Source organism: Cydia strobilella, chromosome 9, assembly GCF_947568885.1.
Source record: "Cydia strobilella chromosome 9, ilCydStro3.1, whole genome shotgun sequence".
Classification (NCBI taxonomy): domain Eukaryota; kingdom Metazoa; phylum Arthropoda; class Insecta; order Lepidoptera; family Tortricidae; genus Cydia; species Cydia strobilella.
In genome coordinates this window covers 16176879-16194860 of record NC_086049.1, presented here as the reverse complement: position 1 = coordinate 16194860, position 17982 = coordinate 16176879, and the positions used below count along the sequence as shown (strand labels likewise).

General features: G+C 36.5%; 1 long non-coding RNA gene across 1 annotated transcript; it reads right to left on the bottom strand.

Moving 5' to 3' along the window:
* Positions 1-13354: 13354 nt before the first annotated feature.
* LOC134743929 (uncharacterized) lies at positions 13355-15153 on the bottom strand. Its single transcript, XR_010128060.1, has 3 exons — positions 15075-15153; positions 13771-13833; positions 13355-13479 (listed from the first exon to the last, which is right to left on the bottom strand). It is a non-coding gene; the product is annotated as an uncharacterized LOC134743929 (long non-coding RNA).
* Between the last annotated feature and the right edge of the window lie 2829 nt (positions 15154-17982).

Here is a 17982-nt window from a genome sequence, read left to right as displayed (position 1 = left end):
AGTATTTCTTGAGGGTACTTTCAATTAACAATTCAGGCAAAAGTATCGTTATTTATGGGATGGAGTCAAATATCAGAATGGAAATTGTATAACAAATTTATTTAAACACAAATTACAATTGCTTATCGTAAAAAAATTAAAAAAATCGTACTTCGAACATAAAATGCTCTAGTGCAGACACGTATCATTTTCTGCACACCTTTTAGAACAACAATGACCCTCTTTCAGAGCATGAGAAATGAAAAATGTATATTCCACATAAGCCTTAAAACTTTAAAAAAAAATGCGCTCTTTTGTTTTTTCTTCCTTCGAACGCTATCAAAAGTAAGCGCTGCGGTCGACTATAGGTATATTTGCAAGTAGGAAGAAAGAACAGTATCAGTCCTAAGTTCGGTTCTTGTTTTTAGAAGTTTTAAGACGATATAAGAGTGAGGTTGCGGATTGTTTATAACAACTGTTCTTCTTTCATAATAACCCTCAGAATGTTTAACGAATTTACCGTAGCAGTACATCTGTTTTTGATGAGGACTTACCTGGTCGGCTTATTGCGGTGCCTTCAGAGGAAATGCCTAAAAAATTCTAAAATTTTATATTAGCCGACTGCCAAATAAAATTTTGCGTTGACATTGTCAGAGTTGTTATCAAGGAGATACAAAACGTTTCAGAACAAAAATAAGGTATGGAAAAATCGGCAAGACGGCTGCCGCGTTTACTCCCTATCACAACAGCCAAACCAGGCTCTCGACTTGTAACAGCAAAATTAAAAGAATTAAGTTACGAATTGATGGAGCGCCTACTCTATTCTAAGGGATTATTTTAAACTGCCAAATCTGAAAAAGTGACATGGCGGAAAAAGTATGCATTTGACGTAGAGGTATTTGCTGCTACAGAGGTCTATTTTCAGGACTTTCAGAAATCTGATTTTTTGGGCGGCTTGCTGAAACCGGAATACCGTTAGCAAAAATATAAAGAGCTAAAATATGATGGAGTAGAAAATACAGTGTATTTAATATTGTCTTCGGTTACCGCGATGGTTACTCATGATATAAAACTATGAAAACGAAGAATGAAGAATGAAGTTTATAGTCTATGATGGTTCATTATTTTTAGTATGTGGGTATTTTTGCACTCTGTAGTTTTTCCTCAGTCACCCGTTGACCACGAACGCTGTAAATCGTCGGGATGTATTATAAAGTCAATATACGCGATATAATCCGTTTCACAGTGTATTTATTTTATTATACCTTGAAAAAAAATCCGAAAACGGGTACTTATCCAACCGCCCTCGTAACTAAGAAGGAGCCTCGCTTTCACGTAAAAAACCGCATTGAAATCGGTTCATCCGTTGGAGAGCTACAATGCCACAGACTCTATTTGCGACGGGGGTTAAAAAGGCCCAACCCTTATACCAGTCCGTAGGTGACCTAAAATAACTTCTTTCTTATCAACAACCTCAGTTAAACGGTAGACCACAGCACAGGGCGGACACGCTATCAAAAAAAAAAAACAAAAATCATTTGCGTTTCTATGTGTGAACGGCACGTCTGTACACGCGTCATGCGTCATTGTGTGAGTAAGTTGCTTAAAAACAGTACTCAGCGGTCGGCAAAAGCTCGTCAATCTGGTGCCGCGGGGCGAGGTAATTCGAATCGGGGCGGGGTGGTGCGTGGCCGTTCTGTGTGATAATACTATTACTTATTCTGTGCCTATGGTTTAGAATCAGTATTTCGTGTTTGCTAATAAAGCATACACATGCTTCTTTAACATATTCACTGCCAGCAACGCGCCAAGCGGGCGCTCTGTCCGTAATCACTTTTCGCTACATACGCATTTTCCCACGTACGCTCGTAGAGCGTAGCACGCGCTGGCGCTGAATGTGTTAAACCACACTCAGAGCAGCGCAACAAAACAAGATATAGAATAAAAAAATGCTGTTCTCTAATACCTACTCGTATTAAGGTTATACGTAGTTGTTCGTAGCTGAACAGACACCACACATTTTAGTGATAGTGAACAGGGCACACTGCTCGTAAAACTAAGTTTTTAAGACAAAAGTTTTGTTAACAACTCAAGCCCATAGTCGTAAAACATAGTTGTAAATGTACCTATACACAAACCTAAAACTTGATTTCTGGTTTTTAATATAAAATAGTATAAGTAACTAACATAAGTATTGCAAGGCTAAACGGCGAAAAAATAAGTGCATTCCCGTTGCCAGGGAGGTTTTGGGATTATACTAAGCAACTTTTACTAATTTATCCTCCCATAGAAAATGGACCAGCCAAAATGTATGGTCCTATAGTAAAAGTTGCTCAGTATAATCCCAAAACCTCCCTGACAACAGGAATGCACAAATTTTTTAGCCACCGTGTATAAGTCATAAGCAATAACTATCATTACAGTGACGCAAAATCGTCTCTAAATTTACCTCATAGACTAATGTTACTTAGCTAAACGTCAATAGTAAGAATATCTTCCCTATACCCATACTATATATTTATACTTGGCACATAACTCAAAGCAAAACGGTAAATACTGATAACCATTTTACATTTCCCCGATATCTACTTACATACGTAATTCCTAAAGGACAAATCACACACAAACACAGAACGACATATGTCACAATAAATCACAGCAGCATAAACCTAAACACGTTTAGAATAAAGATGCTAGTCGGTTACACATGTGTCTCTAAAGGATATGTCCACATTGCTTTGTTACAAGGATCAAGGGACTGTATCGCTGTCTGCTTCGTTCTGGCTGATTTCATATTCAATGAGTACAAAGGTGATCGGTAGAGGGTGATGGGAGTAGTGGGTAGCGTTTCTTAAGGGAAAAGCGACCTTATTTATATGTAAATAAAGTTGAGAGCAAAAATGAATATGACCTAATTTGTAGAAAATTTTATGTAGAATCTTTTGTCCGAAGTAATTATAATGCTATTCGTACAGATATTCGAGATATGAGCAAAAATCTGAAAAAGGTACCTTCAACCCCCTCCTACACCCCCACCCCCGAGGACTTTTAGTATGTTCATCTGTACACTACAAGGTATAACTATACCAATTTTCAAAACTACACTAATTATTTCCGCAGATCGCCCATTTACGGCTTAATTTGACGTGGCTATAGGAGATATGGTTTTTCGACGAGATTTTTCATTGCATTCTTTACAACAGGCTTAACGCAAATTTAGATTTATATACAATCAGCAAAGTATAAGGAATCGCATTCCCTTTCAATAGCACCAATTAATAAGCGCGAGCGAGATGGACTGCGACCGAGTTCACGCAGTGGCTATCTTAAACGTCAAGTGTCAACTCGTGGTAGCCAGGTAGGTAGTATCTTATATTAATAGCTACATACCTATACAGATAGCTAGCCAGTAAGTAAGGATAAAACGAAATTAAACTATTGTGAGACATACTAACTTAGATAACTTAGCAGTTTCACTCACGTATTTTTAGTCACTCGCGCGACATGTTTCGGAGAGCCTAGGTCTCCATTTTCAAGCACTAACAGTACGTACACAGCACAGCAGCAGTACGTGACGCCCGCCCATCGAGACCGCTACTCACTCAGGCACTGTTGTGAAAATGAAGACCTAGGCTCTCCGAAACATGTTGCGCGAATGACTAAAAATACGTGAGAGAAACCGCTAAGTTATCTAAGGATAAAACGCTCCGCTCAACGCCATGGGAGCAACATTACTTCGGGTTGGATTGGATGCTGGAATCGAAGGGTACCGATAACCAACACTTTGATCTCGCGTGACCCCATCTATCCATAATATCAGATGCGCGAGCGTCTATATTAAACTTGCTTCTGTGTTTTAGAACTTATATGGAGGAAACAGGATTCAAAATTGCTTGAATGTTTACGAATACGTTCTCAGTAACTTTAAATTAAGACAGAGAAGCTATTGAGAACATGTATGTCATGGATGATTAATTGATTTTATATACACGGTGGCTTAAAAATAAGTGCATGCCCGTTGCCAGTGAGGACTGAGCAACTTTTATTATGGGACCAAAAACGAAATCGCGAAAAAAATTTTACCCCCCCATAGAAAATGGACCAGCCAAAATGTATGAAACAGCCAAACTTTTTTTCGCGATTTCGTGGTTGGTCCCATAGTAAAAGTAGCACAGTATAATCCCAAAACCTCCCTGGCAACGGGAATGCACTTATTTTTTAGCCACCGTGTATATAAAATCAATTAATCATTCATGACATACATGTTCTCAATACCTTCTCTGTCTTAAGGTGGTTCGACTAGGTTACCCAAAGCTTAAACCCCGCTAGATGGCGTCACTTTCGCAAATTTTCAGGTTTTATTTTTTTGCGGAATAGTGTTGGTATCAGTATACTTAAAAGTATGTTTAGCGCACTCTTTACATAAATATTGAACTATTATAATAAACATTGAATACTTCATTAGTGCAAAAAACACTTTTAAAGTCGACAGAGTGTTTCTGTCATGCTATTTCCTACTATTACTCACACATGCAAACAGTGTTTCCGTGATGCTTGTAGTAGACAATTTCATGCAGTGTAAGTATGCTGCAATGGCGTTGCGGTATGTTCGTGGAAATACGTGCAAGAGGATTCGGGTTCGAGACTGCTACGTCAGGGGTACTTTTTTTGTCCTTTTTGTGTTATCTTATGTTTCTTATACCTTTTATTCTTCGAATTCTTGTCCGATTCCGATATAACCGAAATATATTTCAGTGATATCGGAAACGGGTCTAACGATTTCGATGAAATTTGCTGTAAGGGGTTCGATCTAGCTAGGTCTTATCTCTGGGAAAACGAGCGTTTTTGAGTTTTTACTTATGTTTCCTTTTTCTCCCAGATATTCAGTATTAATAATAAATTAGTTTATAACGTTTTATAAAAATATGTGACGTTTTGAACTAAAAGGTACCACCACATTGTCGGTTGTCGATTAGGTTGATTTAATTTTGAAGCTTTATGGAAATACGACAACAATAAGTAGGTACCCGTTTGGTTGAAAACGCCACATATATTGAAAACCTGACTTTCACAAATCTCACCTTTTTGGGTTCTTCCAACTCAGAAAGGATGGAGAATACTGACGATTTTTAGTAGCACTAACCCAAGGAAGTCCAGGTTTGTAAGTGTCAGGTATCAGTTTTTTTTAAAGCGCTAAATATAGTTCTACAAGTAAAGCAATCCCTTACTGCCCAGCCTCTATAGTATTTTTCAAACTGGAAGGGTACGATGATAGATTTCATCTCCATACAATTTATAACCTAATAATGCCAAATGTTGCAAAATTATATTGAATTGAGATCTATCATCGTACCCTTGCAGTTTGAAACATTTATTTACGATACAAGTGCGGAAAAGAGAAAATTCGAAACGAGTGGCGACAGATTAAAACACGACCGCAGAGAGTGTTTTAAATCGACACGAGTTGCGAATTACCTATTCGCACGTGTATCGAACAAAGTTTTACAGTACATATGGCCCTTTAAACTTTCGACATATGCATGAAAAGTGCTCTTTACGCACTAGGGCGAGAAAGTTGCACCATATGTACTGTAAAATACTTTTTAGTACATATGGTGCTACATATACGTTACCGCCCTAGTGCGGTAATTAGTACAATACGTGCATATGTCGAAAATGTAAAGGGCCATAATTATGTACTGTAAAACGTTGTACAATACACGTGCGAAAAGGTAATTCGCAACTCGTGTCGATTAAAACACTTCCTTCGGTCGTGTTTCAATTTATCGCCACTCGTTGCCAATTTCCTACTTTTCGCACTTGTATCGTAATGTACTAATAATAAAGTAGTAATTGTAAAATAAAATTAAAACTTTTTTTATATATATTTTTTTGGATTCAAGTAGGTACAGTGAGTGACAACATTGCATGGCCTTCTCATTATAACTATTATAGAAAACGGGATATTTATCATGTTTATTTATATTATTTATTTCTCGATATTTTGGCCGGTCTTGCAAGACCAGTCGTTGTGGAGATCCCTGGGGAGGCCTATGTCCAGCAGTGGATGTCTTGTTGGTGTATATGGATTCACACAACAAATGAAATAACATTTTTTCATATTTGTTATCCGTAGTTGTCCCTGTACCTGAAAGAAAAATAATATCATGATAGCACAAAATCTCTAATGTTATAGGAAGAAAGATGATGCAACAATATGGATTCTAATAAAGTTATCATTTACTTACTTAGTAATAATTGTGTTTTTCATTCATAGACAAAATTCCATAATTTTCATCCCCAGGAAATGTTTTATTTTACTTTATTGCAGTGAGGATGTCCTGATTTTTTCTGGCTAATGAAGGAAAACATTTTATTTCCAAGAATGCCTCTTCATTTTGCACAATACCTAAAAAAACCTAGAGTTAGTGACACATTGACTATTCGGCAACCAAAACAGTAATAATTACATTATATAGGTATTGTTCACTGCTTATATCTACCATTACGGAAGAAGTGAGAATTATTTTCTAAAAAGATCGGCACGAGAAAATTACAATGTACAATGAAGGAATGAAATTGTACCTACCTTACGAAACTTCACCTTCAAGAATTCCGCTTCAATTGAGTCTGAATTTTTCTGGATTTTCGCGGACCAGAACACCGATGATTTTTGTAACTTGAATTAGACGTTGCTATCATTTTCAATTTATACAAACAAATTGATAAGCATAGATGTAGGTATCCATGTTGATGTCACAATAAACATGACCCTATGTGTCAGTGTCAACACTGTCAAATAAAAATGCACTAAACATGACGGCACTGCAAATCCTGCCAGGTCGGCCTGGCAACGTCGCCAACGTCATAGAGCGGCAACGCCGCACGCAACGTATTTGTACACGACATTTGTGACACACACACATACGTAAAATTGATGAAAAAATTACGTTGATTTATGTATGATTTCTGTATGAAACAAAGTTTTTCTATTAATTTAGCGCAAACGAATATTCGAAAGTAGATAAATGAGCAAATATTTGTGTAGTAATAGTGTGTAGTGCCTTAATTAAAGCAGATTGAATTTTGTATGAAAATCGAACCACCTTAAAGTTACGCTTGAGAACGTATTCTTAAACATTTAGGCAATTTTAAATCCTGTTTCCTCCAGATAAGTTCTAAAACTAAAATATACATTACGTCATTGGCAAACAAGCATACGGCCCGCCTGATGGTGAGATCAGGTGAGCGTCCGCGGGAGGAAATTTCTATTACTTATACCGAAATACCAATCAGTAGGTAGCAGGATATACAATTAAATAACGTCAACTTATTTATTTAAAGAATAATTTAAATAAGAATTACTGAAAAACTAATTATTTTATGATATTGAATCCTTTGCTAGATAAAATTGATAATATTTATGTTATTTAATTATGCACAGTAAATAAGAATAGGTAGGTACTTCGCTAATAATCCCTGCATAACATTAATAATATAAATGAGAAATTAACTCTGTCTGTCTGTTACCTCTTCACGCTTCAACCACTTAACCGATTTAGATGAAATTTAGGATGGAGATAGTTTGACGCCCAGGGAAAGATATAGGGTAGTCAGAAGCTAGTATTTTATAAGTCGCTAATCATTCTTAATGAAATGATATAAGAGCCGTGAAAATACCTAAAGTTTTTTTAATTCGGTATAACTTTTTGGTGTTTTGGTTTGCTCTTTCGTTCTGACCTTTTATGTGCACACACGCACTTGACCGGTTTTTACTTACCCATACTTATTCTTTAGTACATTCTACACAATAGTACAATTGTCATACCAAAGTTACACAGCTCAAAACCATTCAAGTCCGTCTGTGAAAACAATTGCTAGCTCAATCTCCTACATTAATTGAGCATGCACGTGAGCTCAGGTTCTTACACTAACTTTTATAAAAGGGCTTCTCTCCACTGTTTTACTACATCACTTACATCCTTTTATAATGTGGAACTACTTTTCAAAAGAGCGTATATGGATTATTTAATTCGCATGAAATTGAATTTTATTCCTGGTGCCGTGGGGTAGCTTTTAGAATAGGAGAGTTTTTAGGATTGTACTACAATTAAACCTTGTTACGAAAGGGTGCATGTCCATTTCTGCGTTCATTTGAAAATGAACTCTGTGTTCAAGAGTTAAGGTTGAAATAACAGTGGTGTAGAAGAGTGTTCGGTCAGAATGGTACTGGAACAATATAAGGGAATCAAACAGACGGAGCAGGATTTGACGCAGACAATGAATGTTTTGATTCTGCTCTTGCGTCTGCAATTAGTGATAATATACATATTCTACATTTACATTCGAATTTATTTACTCCATTATTTTGATAATAACACTAGCTAACTAGATTAGTTCGAGTTTTGCTATCGCCAATCGAAAAGTTAAAATTGTATCGGAATAACATACCTATGCAAACGTAAAGGCATGTGGTCATTCCTATAGTAGCCTTGCCACGACTGCCTTTTCAATGTCAAACTGATAACTTACTTTCTACACATCTCGCTCGCACTATTATGCCAGTACGAGGGAGATGCATAGAAAGTAAGTTACGCTCACGCTAGCGAATAGGTATGTATGTCAGTTTCCAACTGGTGGTAGCCGTAAAGATTTATGGCGTTATTCATAGTCTATGAATAACGCCATAAATCTATGAATCATAGACGCGTTAAAAACCTGAATTAGCTATGAATCGTTTGTCTTTATCTGTCATGTTGACTAATGTACAGGATGGGCCAGTGATAAATGCATTTAAATTTTTTTTAATAAATAATCAATTTTTATGTTTTTAAATAAAAATTATAATTAGAATTTGGGATAAAGTAATAAATTTTACGTTTTAAAAATTAAATCATCAAGATGTCGTCCGTAGCGGTTGCGGCACTCTTCCAGTCTTGCTTGTAAATTTTGAAAGACTTTCGTTAGAAGTTGCGGAGATATTGATTGGATTTCTTGACGAATATTCTCCTTTAATTCTGCTGTGGTTGTCGGATTATTGGAGTACACTTTATTCTTCAAGTAACCCCACAAAAAGAAGTCTGCCGAAGTTAAGTCAGGGCTCCTGGGAGGCCAAACAATGTCACCTCGCCTCGATATCAATTTTTGAGGAAACATTTCACGCAAATCTTCCAGGGTCACGTTACTTGTATGGCAGGTGGCCCCGTCTTGTTGAAACCATGTGTTGTAACCATACGATTCGTGAAGTTTCGGAGCCAGGAAATCTCTTAACACGAAAGTCTTGTTAAGTCTTTCAAAATTTACAAGCAAGACTGGAAGAGTGCCGCAACCGCTACGGATGACATCTTGATGATTTAATTTTAAAACGTAAAATTTATTTCTTTATCCCAAATTCTAATTATAATTTTTATTTAAAAACATAAAAATTGATTATTTATTAATTTTTTTTAAATGCATTTATCACTGGCCCACCCTGTATTTTGGGTTTATTGGGTACTTTACCTGAAAGTCGAAAGAAATCGAGTTGAAACATAATCACCTAGTTGATAAAAATTTACTATGGCACAGATTTTATACATTTGATCTTTAACATAATTATGTGTATTAAATGGAATCTTAGACCACCATATAAGCATGCAAAAATAACGAAAAAGGCAGTTGCTTGGAGCCCGATTCAGATTCAACAATATGTTACGACTTTGATCTTATTTTGATACAACTTTGGATGCATGCGGAACGAAGTGAAATAATACAATAGAAATACACCCAACTATCGATATCGATAAAAACTGTGTCTAACTCTAGCAAGATTGCGACAGTCTTTTGTTTTGCCGCAAAAATTCCGGGCTCGGCCAATCACCAAGACCATCGTCGAAATCGTATCATAACCAGATAAAAACATAATAAGTTGTTTAAGCGTTTATTGTAGTGTGACACTTCATTGGCCTATGCTCACCAGTGAGACGTATTACTTATAGCTTGGTAGATGGACATAGTTATATGGTGGCCAACAGAATTAACAAAGTTATTATGTATAACTAAATGAACATCATCACGCCAATTCCCTCGTCGGTAGGCTGCTCCAACTGCTGAGCCGTGGTCACGTCTGCTGCGACAAATTCAATTTGTATACTTTTTTCTACTGTTACGAGTATTTGAAGTTGGTATCTGATACCGGGGGGTTATTCTGGGGGCTCTCTTTATGAAATGAAATGAAAATCTTTATTTCAGGCAACTATGGCCCATAAACAGATACCTTAAAACTAGCATACATACTATAAAAATATATTTTCATACTAAATACTACACTACACTACAAATCACATTATGGTTGCGATGCATTACCGTAAAATGGGGTGAGTAGGGTTCGCGGGGAGGGCTGGGTTATGAATGGGGAGAGAAGGTTTGAAAGGGGGTTGAGATGGGTTTTTAGGGCTACTGCTACAAAAATATTGTATTCCAATTTAAAATGGGGCTATAGTAATACTCATAATAAAAAAAATCGATCCAACAATCTTTCAAAATCACCTTTGTATGAAAACCCATCTCACCCCAATTACGAGGGACTACGGGGTGAGGTGGTTTTTCCTGTTTATCGTCAAAGTTATGAAATGGAACTATCCAAAATAAAATAAAAACTAAAATATAAACGTCTGGAACACTTATTATATACACCATTCAGTTTGCATATGTAAAAATAAAATGTTATCGAGGTTTGAATGTCAATTTTGCTCCTACTCACCCCATTTTACGGTACGCAATCCCGCAGTGTCAGGGGTGTTATGTCGAGCATAGGGAAAATAAGTATAAGTGAAATCAGGAAGAAGTTAAGGGTCCCCGGCAAGCTCGGTTCTCTATACGAACTTAGTTACGCTCTCATTTTAAAACGAAGAGCTAATTTGCTCTAAAACTCTGTATTTACAATAAGGGTAAGGTATATCTATGTCCGTAATTAGTTTATGTAGCTTTAAATACCAAAGTTTAAAAAATACAGCGAATTTAAGTTTTTCATACAAAACTTGTTTATGATCTATTTTGTTTGTTTTATAAACTGGAGCTATATAAACTAATTACAGACCTAGATATACCTCGTCATTGTATGTGCAAAGTTTAATTACAATCCAATACGTAATTTTAAAATGAGAACAAAACTCTTCGGCCGAGCTTGCCGGGGACCTTATCATAATCAATGAATATGCATGGAGAATATAAAGGTAAATACTTCATTTATTTTCCACTTTCTTCTTAAAATACTGTACCGTGGTATGGGGTTCCTTTAATAAAATCTTTACTTCGTGAATATTCTTTACATATTTATACGTTTTTACGATTGGTTGCAAGAACGTCCATGCCAATGAAATACTGCCAAGGTTTTCAGTACTAGAGTTAGATCAAGAAAAGTCTGCAACGATTTTGATAGCATACGCAGTGCAAGTGTTATTTATACGTCTTCATTTTATAAATGTTTGACGTTTAAAATAACACTTGCACTGCGCGTGCTATCAAAATCGTTGCAGCTTTTTCTTGGTCTAACTATGCCAAAGGGGCTTTTTTTGATTTATTTTAGATTTATAACATTTAAAACTTTCGCGGTTTGAACACATATTAAATCACATTTAGAAACGGGTCTATCGCGAATTTATTTTGTTACCTTTATTTACCGACGTTTCGACACAGGTTTCACTGGTCGTGGTCGCGGCTAACTTCAAATCAAACTTTAAATGCACTTTTCGTGGGGTAGTCACACAAATCTCTGTTTTGACATTTTGCTGGGACGTCAGTTAGCCGCGACCACGACCAGTGAAACCTGTGCCGAAAGGTCGGTAAATAAAGGTAACAAAATAAATTCGCGACAGACCCGTTTCTAAATGTGATTTAATATATTTTAGATTTATTTAGTCATATTTTAGTTTTAGTTTAGTTTTTATTTAAAAGTATATAAGTAAATAAAACGTACCATCGTCCGCCAAAGCGAAGCTTCTGCCAGCTCTGCCTCCTAAAAACTCGTCTCTCCAGGACAAGAAGTCTGTATTTTGCTGTTGTATTTGGTTCCAGTGGTCTCTTGTCCGCCATTTTGGACTCGGGAAGAATGGCAAGAGCACCTGATAAGGAAATTTCAATTTTATTGCGCGGGAATTGAACGAGTTTATGGCCCAAGGTGTTTTGCGCGATTAGGAGTACAGTTCCACATGAGGCTCTTCTAGCTCTATAGGTAGTACATCTGTTTTTCTTTATATATATTGAAGTGTTGGCCTGGTTGTGTAACTCATCATCATCATCATCATTTTGTTCAATAACAATATTACATTGTGTTTGTAATCTTAAAACAAGGCACACATGCATACAAAAAATATTACAAAACACAGCCACCATAGCCACCAATTAAAAAATAATTAATAATACTTCATCAAATAAAAATAAAAAGTAGAAGTTTCCAAAATTAAATAAACGAACTTAACAAACATATCGGCAGCATTATAAATATAACTAAAATTTGGTGTTTAGTGCATAATGTTGAATAATAATGTCGGAACTTGATACTAGTAGCAGTAAAGTACCCATGAATTTTACACAAAGATGCATTTTGAGTTATTTTTTCTTAATGAGCTCTGAAAAGGACTCAATGTCTCTTTGAGTCTCTACAACAAGGGACTCTAACAAGTTAAAAAGACCTCGAGTTTCTACTTAATAGGTTTTGTTTTAATACTTATATGTATAAGTAGTAATTGTAGTATGTGTGTTTGTGTTTAATAGTCTCCATATTTAGCTCTTTGCACTACCTGTTGACTTTTGTATGAGTTCTACATTTCCTGCTACCCAAAGGTTGTCTGGAAGAGTTCTATTTTTTCATTAAATATTTCTTTGTAGTTTTACATGTATGTAAAATGAATAATTTTGGTGCAATAAAGAATATTTACTTACTTACTTACTTACTTAATAATATGAGTCTGAAAAGCACAGTCGAATCCTAAGTAAGTTTATCATTTATTTATCGTATGGCAATTTTATTTTACACTGTATAATCTAAATCTACATTTGTCCAAGTAGGTAGGCTGCACTCGTTACGTTTTTAAATTTTCCACTGGGCCATCGTACTTTGTCAGTGGGCACTCTAAGACGGTATGCCGAACAGTTTTCTTTGAGCATCTGCATCCGCAGCTAACCTGATCACTCCATCCCCATTTTTTTCAAGTAAATTAAGCAGAGGACCAACCAACCAACCAACCAACCAACCACCAACCAACCAACTAACCAACCAACCAATCAACCAACCAACCAACCAACCCTACTCTACCAACCAACCAACAACCCATCAACCAACTCTACTTTATATTTTGTGTAACTTACTTGCTTGTGTCCAGGGCGTTGAAAAGTAATACAATATGTCCGGTGGCATGGTATTCTGAACAGTGATGATTTCGGTCATGGTCGGTGTTGTGGTTGTTATTGAGCGCGTTCCAACAGTTTGCGGTAACTTGGTTTGGTATGTGGTCTTTTTAGCTGAAAGATGGTAATATTGTTTTAATCTAGTTGTTTTTTGTTTTTTTATTATTATTATAACCAGTAGGTATTACAACAAAACGAAGTGCAATAAAGAAATCGTTGAGGATGAAAATACAATACTACCTATACCGTGGTAGGTATGTTTATTTTGTGTAGAATACATTATGATAGTTATCGTTTGCCTATAATAATTATAGGCAAACGAATAATTATTATTCGTAGTGAATGCTGTGAAGAATTATAATTGATACATATATATTATTAATTATGTAAAGTTGTGTATAATACTTAAAATTTTAGATGTTGTGCTCGACCAGCCAAAGGCTGTAGAAGTTGAAGCCGTTTTTGAAACTGTAAAAAATATTTAAGAACTGGAATAGATGTGGTTAATTATATTAAATTTAACTAACTTAACGGTTTCACTCACGTATTTCTAGCCACTCGCACCGCTAATCACTCAGGCACTGTTAGTGCTTGAAAATGGAGACTTAGGCTCTCCAAAACATGTCGCGCGAGTGGCTAAAACGTGAGTGAATCCGCTAAGTTAGTTAAGTTAATATGTCTCACGATATTTTAAATTCGATTATATTAAATTTGTATGTGATGTAGTACACTCAAGGGCATATACATATCTATACATTCCCAAAGTTTCAAAAATATGTGTACGCTCTTACACCTTAGACAATAGTCGTGTTCACATATATTTGAGCCATTTGTCTGGATCGATATTTTTGCCTTCGACTGTCAAATCAAATCATAGTCATGATCAATAGTACTGGTTAAAACAACGCCCCAAAAGTAATTAACACCCTATAATTCTACAAATACATAATATTACATATAATCTCTACAGCTCGCTTTCATATTATTATGTTCTGCCACAGTCAAATTATATCTCTAGGAGAATATAAAAACCGGCCAAGTGCGAGTCGGACTCGCGCACGAAGGTTTCCTTACCATTACGCAAAAAACGGCAAAAAAACATCACGTTTTTTGTTTGGAAGCCCCAGTTAAATATTTATTTTATTCTATTTTTAGTATTTGTTATAGCAGCAACAGAAATACATCAGCTGTGAAAATTTCAACTGTCTAGCTATCACGGTTTATGAGATACAGCCTGGTGACAGACGGACGGACGGACAGCGGAGTTTTAGTAATAGGGTCCCGTTTTTATCCTTTGGGTATGGAACCCTAAAAAGCTGCTTTTTACACTTTCCTTGCGGGGAGCTCTCCTCCCTGCTCCTCTTAAGCAGCGGAAGAAGAGTGGGACGCGTCTTCGTGGATGGCACAAACTAAAGAAGTTTTACACGCAAAACTATAGTATGAATCTTCTCAAATGAATTTTACGCTTTCATCTCCGTGTTTGTTCACGCGCGTGGCACGCGCACAGGCACAATGGCCGACCGCTAACTCAAAAGAAATAATGGATTTTAACGGATTAGGGTCTTTAGCGTAAAAATCATTTGAGAAAATTCATACTATACTCGCTCTATTGTATGGGATATTGTATGTTCGATTGCATATTGCATACAAGCGGCTTTTTGAGAAGTTATACCATTTAAGGCTAATCTTAGAACGAAATTAGAACTTACCTTGTCCATGTATTCGTTTGGATCTGGGAGGTCTTTTAAGGAAATTTTTGAAAGCAATCCAAGCATTTTCGACCTGTACCTGAAACAGTATAATTATTTAACCCAACTAAACACTTATCCGATGTAGTAAGCAAATCTGCACCTAAATAAATAAATAAATATTATAGGACATACACAGATTGACAAAGTACTCAGACAAGGATAAACATAATATACAAATACCTAACCTAACAAAACTTCCGTGAGGCACTGACTTATTAAATATATTAATTCGCGTCACTCACGTTTATAAACATGTCGAGCAATCATCGACTTTATAAATTCGAGTGACCCGTTTATATATATTTAATAAATACCTAACCTACCTAAATCCTGTCCTGTTACCTAAAATCTGTCTAATCTAACTTTGCACCGACTTATACAGAACAAAGTGAGGGAGTATCATTATAAACGGCATATTTTGGAAATTTGACATTAACCATGATATTGCCACACTTTTTCATTGCAAATGCCATGCGGAGTTAACTGGGTCCGACTTTACGTACATCGAATATAACAAAAATACATACAAACAGGGCTGCGCTCCGTGGGTTTTGTGACATGACACAATTGATGACAACATTTCAGAACCCGTCTAACCTTACAATCCTTACATCGACTGGCACACGACAGTGTTGAAACACCACATTGTTAAATATGGCATTCTATGAGTTGTCCCGTATAAAGGCATTTTATTTCATATTTTACCCGCGACTTCATCTGCGTGGAGTTGGTAATTTGGGTAGCAAATTTTTTATCCAATCTGCTTTTAATCGATTCCCCATACAAACTTTCACCCCCTTAAAGGATTATTTCTGGGATAAAAACTACCCTATGTCCTTCCCCGGGACTCAAACTATCTGCACACATATATTAACTGTTATGTTTTTAATGTACTGTACCAAATTTGGACAATCTAATATTCCTGACATTAACAAAAAACTTACTAATAAATTATCCAAGAAATCTGACTCAGCACCAACCACACACACTAGCACCACTATGATACCCACTTTCATATCGTACTATATCCACAGACTCGTACAGAACAATGACCAACTGACAGTGACTTTGTTATTAATCAATGTGTTGATATAATAATGGATTTGCGTCACATATTTCCTTTTTTAGGGTTCCGTAAAAGGTACAAAATCCGTAAACGATGAATCACGCTATAACTGATTCTGGGCCTAGGCTTCGTCACAGGGCGGACACGCTATACATCAAATTAAAGATCACTTGCATTTCTATGTGTGAACGGCACGTCTGTACACGCGTCGACGGCAAACGGCTGTCAATCTGCTGTCGCGGGGCGAGGTAATTCGAGTCGGGGCGGGGCGGTGCGTGGCCGTTCTGTATACTTATTCTGTGTCTTCGTTTTCTATGGCGGGTGTTCGGTAATAACGTGATGTTTGCAATGCTCGCCCCAGACCCGGAGCGTTCTAGCATGAGACTGTATGTCTCTATTTGTCTGACACATTGATAAATATCTCGGGAACTTAAGCTATCCATTGAGTATATTTTTGGAAATATATATTTTTTATTTCCTATGAAAAACGTCCAAAATGGAAGGGGGTTGGGGAGTGCAAAGTCTAGATAATAGGGCAAGAAGTGGAGTATCATAAATATTATGACGGAAGGCTGTAGTTGAACATTCAGAAACTTTTTTTTTCTATTTGTTTTGCAAAAAATAATTTTTAATACATATATAAAGAAGTGTAATAAATAATCTATTTTACTCTTTCAAAGTTTATTACAGAAAAAAAAATGAAATTTAATAAAACATAAACATTATTGTTACAGAAAAAATTATAGGTTTAAATTTTGTACAGAACCCCCGGTGCACGAGTCAGAGTCGCACTTACCGGTTTTTTAAACGACTTCAATTTCATAGAAAGAGGAGGTTGTGGATATGTTTTTAGGGTTCCGGACTAGGGTTGGCAATCCGAATCTGGATCCGGATCCGCGGTTCTTACCATACATTTCGGATCCGTCGTGCAAACTCTATTCCGTACCCAAAGGGTAAAAACGGGACCCTATGTCTGTCTGTCTGTCAACAGGCTGTATCTCATAACCGTGATAGCTAGAGAGTTGTAATTTTTACAGATGATATATTTCTATTGCCGCTATAACAACAAATACTAAAAAAGTACGGAACTCTCGGTGGGCGAGTCCGACTCGCACTTGTCCGGTTTTTTTTATGTATGTTCACCGATTACTCCGAGACCCGTGCTCTGATTTGAGTAATTCTTTTTTTGTTCGAAAGAAGGTACTTCCAAGGTGGTTCCATATTAATCTGGTGATATTCTGATGATGGGATCCATGAGGAATTGAAGGAACTCCTCAATTTTTAAAGACACGTGTATGGTGATTTCGGTATTACCTAAAGTAACTCAAGCATTTCCTCCCGACAACCACCAATTTGATGTAGTGCAACTGTAGCCTTACCACGAGTTTTACCTGACACTACATATTCGCTTACGTCTTCGTAACTTACTTTTTACGCTCGCACTAATATGCCAGTACGTGTGAGATACATATAGAAAGCAAGTTACGCACACGCTAGCGAATATATCAATGTATAGGTATATCAAAACAATAGTTATTTGTTATACAAGGGTGCAAAGTTGTATTTTACCCGCGAGTGTAGAATTGAAACACGAGCAAGCGAAAGGATTCTATAGGTGAACCACGAGCGAAGCGAGTGGTTCTAAAATAGAATCCTGAGCGTAGCGAGTGTTTCAACACACGAGAAGTAAAATACATTTGCGCCCGTGTGTAACACAAAACTTTTCACCTCACTATAGCGAGGAAAGTGCAACATCCACAGGCGTTAGATCATCTTCATCACTGGAATCACTCATTTCTT